This window comes from Vespa crabro, chromosome 1 (genome assembly GCF_910589235.1).
Source record: "Vespa crabro chromosome 1, iyVesCrab1.2, whole genome shotgun sequence".
Classification (NCBI taxonomy): domain Eukaryota; kingdom Metazoa; phylum Arthropoda; class Insecta; order Hymenoptera; family Vespidae; genus Vespa; species Vespa crabro.
Genome location: NC_060955.1, coordinates 22,014,058 through 22,020,057, shown reverse-complemented (window position 1 = coordinate 22,020,057; position 6,000 = coordinate 22,014,058). Strand labels below are relative to the sequence as shown.

General features: G+C 37.4%; 1 protein-coding gene and 1 long non-coding RNA gene across 6 annotated transcripts in view; one reads left to right on the top strand and one right to left on the bottom strand.

Annotated features, from left to right (window-relative positions):
• LOC124424670 overlaps window positions 1–6,000 on the bottom strand; it is a 188,750-nt gene that overhangs the window by 68,192 nt on the left and 114,558 nt on the right. The window lies entirely within an intron of this gene.
• Window positions 1–6,000, top strand: part of LOC124424596 (disintegrin and metalloproteinase domain-containing protein 10-like) — a 156,144-nt gene that overhangs the window by 37,534 nt on the left and 112,610 nt on the right. The gene's annotated exons all lie outside the window — the stretch shown is intronic.

Sequence of the window (6,000 nt, the reverse complement as noted above, 5' to 3'; positions counted from 1 at the left end):
TAGAAGTAGAAGTAGAAGAAAAACGGCCACGTCAATTCAGAATTCATGAAATACGCGACGACAAAATCCACAAACTTTCGTTCTTACTTTATTTTTTCTTCTTCCTTCTTCTTGTTTTTACTTTAAAATACTTTAATTCTTACTAAAAATGATCGCTATCATCCTAATGAAATTCGTAGCCAGTGAATTTTCAATATTTTCAAAGGCGAACGTAAAAATCTTCGCTAAGGATATCCTTCCTTGAAAATTGTTCACTTTACTTAAATAGATATATCGTAAGCGATACGTAAATGATTGTCTTTAGGGGAAAAAAAAAGAAAAAAGAAAAAATAAAAAAAATAAAAAAGAGAGAATATACAATTTTTGCCAACAATTGGATGCCATTAGTCGTACGATTTCTGATTATGTACGTTTAAAGTGATGACAGGAAAAAGAAAAAAGAAAAAAAAAGAAAAAAAAAGAAAAGAAAAAAAGAAAAAAGTTTCGGCCAAGTTTCGCGAACGATTAGGATATCATTTTGGTCGTTGTGATTTTTAACTGTTAGAAAAAGAAAAAAAAGAAAAAAAAGAACAAAATCAGGAAATATTTTCGATCATGAATTTCATCATGAATCCATACGTTCATCGAATGAAACGATAACGATCATTTGGATAGTTTCAACGATAGTACCACTTTCTCGAGCCATATAACGAGATTTCAAACGTTACATCTTCTAGACCCGATGATCAATGTACGTTCGGTCAAGATAGAATCGAGTATTATTTGTTATCTGTATCGACGGAACTCTCATCGGTAATTTCAAATGGATCGATCTCGTTCGGTTAGCTCGAACGGCATACAGGCCGGCCGGCTATCATCAACGTGTCATATTCACGTGCGGAACGGACACGGAATATCGCTCTCATTGTTCAATTTCTCGCGTCAATATCCAGCAATTTTTACTTTTTTTTCACTGCTAGTGACATCCGTTGGAACGTCGCCATCATCCTTCCTTCCCTCCCTCTCTCTCTCTCTCTCTCTTTCTCTCTTTCTCTCTGTCTCTCTTTCTCTCTAATTCTCTCGTTCTCTCTTCGATAATCGAAACGACGTCTTTTAGAGGCCTAATCTAAATATTTCTTATCCTTTGATCTCCCTGAACAATTATACCTGTCTTTTTTCATTTAGACGGATGATTAATCGATATACATCAACGATCTTAAAATAAACTATCTTTCTTAATTTCACGAAGTAATACGAATAAAATTTGCTTAAGCTCTTCTTAGTAAAATTTCACAAGTTTCTTAGGGACAATATCAACTCGAAAAAAAAACTTACTAAAGGAGAAAGAAGAAATAGAAAATTTCTTAAATTCTTATCATAGAGAATCGTGAAAGTTTTCGTGAGCAAAAATTTGCGAAATTTTTCTGACGGACGGCGGATCGCTAGGAGGGACGTAGGGGAGGGGAGGGGAGGGGAGGGGAGGGGAGGGGGGAGAAAAGAAAAAGAAAAAGAAAAGAGAAGAAAAAAAAAAAAAGAACAAAATTCTCGAATTCATTCTTCGTTTACTTTTGCTTTTTCCTTTTTCCTTCGGTCTTTTTTCTCCCCTTATCTTTTCTTTTTCTTTTTCTTTTTCTTTCACTCTCTTTTCTCTTCTCTTCTCTTACTTTTCTTTTCTTTCATATAAGATATATATATATATATATATATATATATATATATATATATATATATATATATATAAAAGAGCTTGTCACATGTTTGCCACTCGATTAATCATAATACCGTTCCCTATTGTCGTAAGAAGAAAAGAGAAGGAATCTCCTCCACGTTCGTAAAGTGTAAATTTTATCGATGTTCGGCTATGACGACGATGAGACGATGGTGATTGCGATGGCAATGGATCGAGCGAGTGAGCGAACGAGCGAGCGAGCAAGCGAGTTGACGAGCGCGTGTCGCCGTCATGTTCTCGCGAAGCTACACGCGCGTGACCCGGATACTGGATGGCATTACCCCATTGTTCGTAGCTGAAGTATCTATCAAACCATTTTTCATCCCCCTACCGTGCTTGACGGCAATGACTCGTATATGTATATATATATATATATATGTATGTATGTATGTATGTATGTATGTATGTATGTATATATATGTATGTGTGTGTGTGTGTGTATGTGACCCACCACCACCTCCTACCTCTCTATTCATCTTGTTCTCTCTCTCTCTCTCTCTCTCTCTCTCTCTCTCGTTATAATTGCGTTCGATCCTCGATCGAACCAGCACTTCCAGTACCCATTTTAATCTCTCTGGTAATTACTCTAGGAACGGGCTAGACAATTTGATGTATCCAACATCGATACGTGAAAATAGATTACCGGTGACTGCGTGCAAAAGATAGAATCGATCGTTCATTTTCCTTTATATTATTTTGATCGTTCCGAGAACTTTGATTGTACCTATTTAAAAAGAACAAAAAAGAAAAAAGAAAAAGGACAAAAGATAAAAGAAAGATACATTATGTCGAATAATTTCTACATTAAATTGAACAATAGACAGAGACCTTTTGGTAATATATTATCATAAGGGATTTGATAATATTTACCATAAATGGGACGAAAGGTTTGCAAATGAAAAAGAGAAAGAGAGAGAGAGAGAGAGAGAGAGAGGGAAAGAGGGAGAAAGGGGGATATGGGCAGACATAAAAAAAAGAAAGAAAAGGGGAAATGTTTAAATGCACAGATAGGCCGTGCACTCGTAACAGCCATTAATGGAATTTCGACGTGTGTACGTGTAATTCGGGTACAATAACGGTAACGGTAACGACAATGCCAACGATAACGCTAGGCAATCAAGAACAATCTTTATTTTCGACGGTAGCTCATATCGCCATCGTGGCTCTTCAGACGGGTAGGGAAAAAAAAAGGGGGGGGGGGGGTAAAAAAAAAAAAGAAAACAGAAAAAAAAATACGTCGCTGGCCGTTACTACAAACTGTCGCACGTTTTCCCATGCTGTCGTGTGTTTTTATCGGCCAGTTAAAAGGTAGAAAGAGAGAGAGAGAGAGAGAGAGAGAGAGAGAGAGAGAGAGAGAGAGAGAGAGAGAGAGAGAGAGAAACGTGGAAAAGATCGTCGTTACGGAAGAATGAAATGCTACGATGTTGGCCGGAGCTTTAAAATTTTATGCATCCAATTCTTTGCTAAGATCCAACCTTATTAATTATTTAAAATGAAAGAAAGAGAGGAACAGAAAGACAGAGAGAGTGAGAGAGAGAAACAGAATATTCTTACACTTTGGTACAATAATGACGTCTAAAAATACTAAATTAAAAATCACTACTCATTTGATTCATTAACTATTTAAGTAATAAATAAATGAATACTTTTTATGATGTATTTTTAGTCGGAATAAGTTGAATCAATTTATTATCAACGACGAACGATTTATGTTCACTAAGTAACATTGCAGCTTCCAGTTAAGACAGATTATTCTTTTAAAACTTTCGATTGAGGTAGAGAGAGAGAGAGAGAGAGAGAGAGAGAGAGACAGAGAGAGAGAGAGAGAGAGAGAGAGGGAGGGAGAGATTCATCCTAAAAATATGAGAGAACTAATATGACATTTATAAAATACGATTTAATTAATTTGTCCTAATTGTACGTACATACATAAATATGTCATTTCTATGATCATACCCTTTCCATTATTTTCATTTAATATTAAATAATAATAAAAATTATTTATCGATAGAATTTAATTTTTCTTTCTGTATTTCTAAAAAAAAAAAAAAAAAAAAAAAAAAAAAAAAACAAGACAATTATATATTCACTTAGACGAATTTTTTATCAACGTCAAAGTTGATACTTTTATATGATAAATTATTGAGTATTAATAATTACGAAAGGTTTAAAATGTTTTAAAGGTTTAAGAAAAATATGAAAATGAATAAAAAAAAAATAAATTAAAAGTGATACGAGTTACCATTATCCGCTGCATGAACATTCTACTTCTTTTCTTCTCTCTCTCTCTCTCTCTCTCTAACTTTCTTTTCTCATCTCTCTCTCTCTCTCTCTTTCTCTTTCTCTTTTTTTTCCCTTTTCCTTTCTTTTTGAAAAGAAACTTCTTCCATGAAGTGACATTCCAGTCTCAGTTTCTTCTTACTCTCTTTCTCTCCTCATGGAGTAAGAGATCGCGGTCTCTCGATGGAGACCAGAACAACGTTCTACCTAGTGAACTAGACAGTGTGAAAGAGAAGCTTCTTGTCCATTGAACTGCCTGTTCAGAAATTCCGTAACGTCTTCTTCGTTCAGATAGTAACTTCTGCCACGAAGTTCGTTACTTCGTCTATGCTTCTCCATCCGTCGTTTTCCATCCAACGCTATGTCGTTTCCTCACGAAAGCAGCAAAAAAGTAATCTTGTAAAAACGTACTTCTACTACTACTACTACTACTGCAACTACTACTACTTCTTCGTCTTCTTTTTATTCGTTGAAAGTAGAAAGGAAGAACATAGGTCTCGACGAGAGAGAGAGAGAGAGAGAGAGAGAGAGAGAGAGAGAGAGAGAGAGAGAGGAGGTGTCACGATAAGCTCGAAACCGTTGCCGTTATCTGAGTAACGAGTTACGCGTGCTATGCACTACAGCCTTCGCCTTAATTATTCTTCGGTAAAAGCTTGGCTAGGAGAGAGCATAGGTAACACGATGTATAGCCAACGACACCTACCTATCGTCGAGAGCGATGCTAATTCGAATATCCAAGAGTGAGGAGGAGTAGCTTATCTCTAAGATCTTTAACACGCGATGGCGATTCTCTCTCTTTCTCTCTCTTTCACTCTCTCTCTCTCTCTCTCTCTCTCTCTCTCTCTCTCTCTCATACACATACACAGACACTTTCTCTTTTCTTTCTCACGCACACATACTCTCTCTCTCACTCTCTCTCTTTCTTCCTTTCTTTCTCTTTCTCATTCATATACATATACCTACATAAAAATACACGTTTTATGGGGGGAACGGAGAAGAAGGGCAGGGGAGGAGTGGGATGAGGAGGGAGGGGGAGGTGGGAAATAAGAAAAGTCGAAGAAGAGAGAAGGTTAGAAAGGTAACGTGTCTTATCTGTGACACGGCAAGAACATCTACGGCTCTTGAGTGACTTTGAAAAATTGTCTGTGAAGTTCTAGAAAGGGAAATAGAGGGGTGGGAGAGTAAGAAAAAAAGGGAAATAAGCTTCGACTCCTTTTTAGAACGAGAGATCTCAAAGTGTAATAAAATTGTTATCAAGGCGATAACGCGTTTGGAACAACCGCAAGGTTGCTGGCGTTGTTGGTGATAGTGGTGGTGGTGGTGGTGGTGGTGGTGGTGGTGGTAGTAGTGGTGGTGGTGGTGGTAGCGGTGGAGATGCTGCTGGTGCTACTGCTGGTGCTACTGCTGCTGCTTTTGGTGCTGGTGATGCTGGTGCTGGCTTCTGGTATGTTGTCATCACCAGCGCCACCAAGAGCAAGTTGGAAGAGTCGTTACGCTTATGCCGGATTTGCATATGAAGATTGGCCTTCTCTCGTAATCGTAGCCACCATCGTCGTTCTTCTGCTTTCCTCTTCTTTTCCTCTTCTCACCAAGTAAAGGTTCTCGAATTTATCGGATAATAAAAGTAAATTACGCCGACGACAGTTTGCATTTATATCTCCGCTTTCAGATTCCACCGATATCGAGCCTCCTGCTCCTACTCCTCCTACTCCTCCTCCTCCTCCTCTTCATTCTCTCATTCCTCCTCTCTTTCTCTTCTTAGTCGAACCCTACCAATTCATCTCCTTGGATATTCCCTTTTTCTCTGTCTCTCTCTCTCTCTCTCTCTCTCTCTCTCTCTCTCTCTCTCTCTCTCTCTCTCTCTCTCTCTCTCTCTCTTTCTGTCTCTATCTCTTACTTGTCTCATATCTTTCATCTTCCTTTGATTATTATAATCTTAATTTTATTCAACCATTTCTTCCATTTGTTATCATAAAATATTATCATATACGATTTGTTGAATTACGATCAAC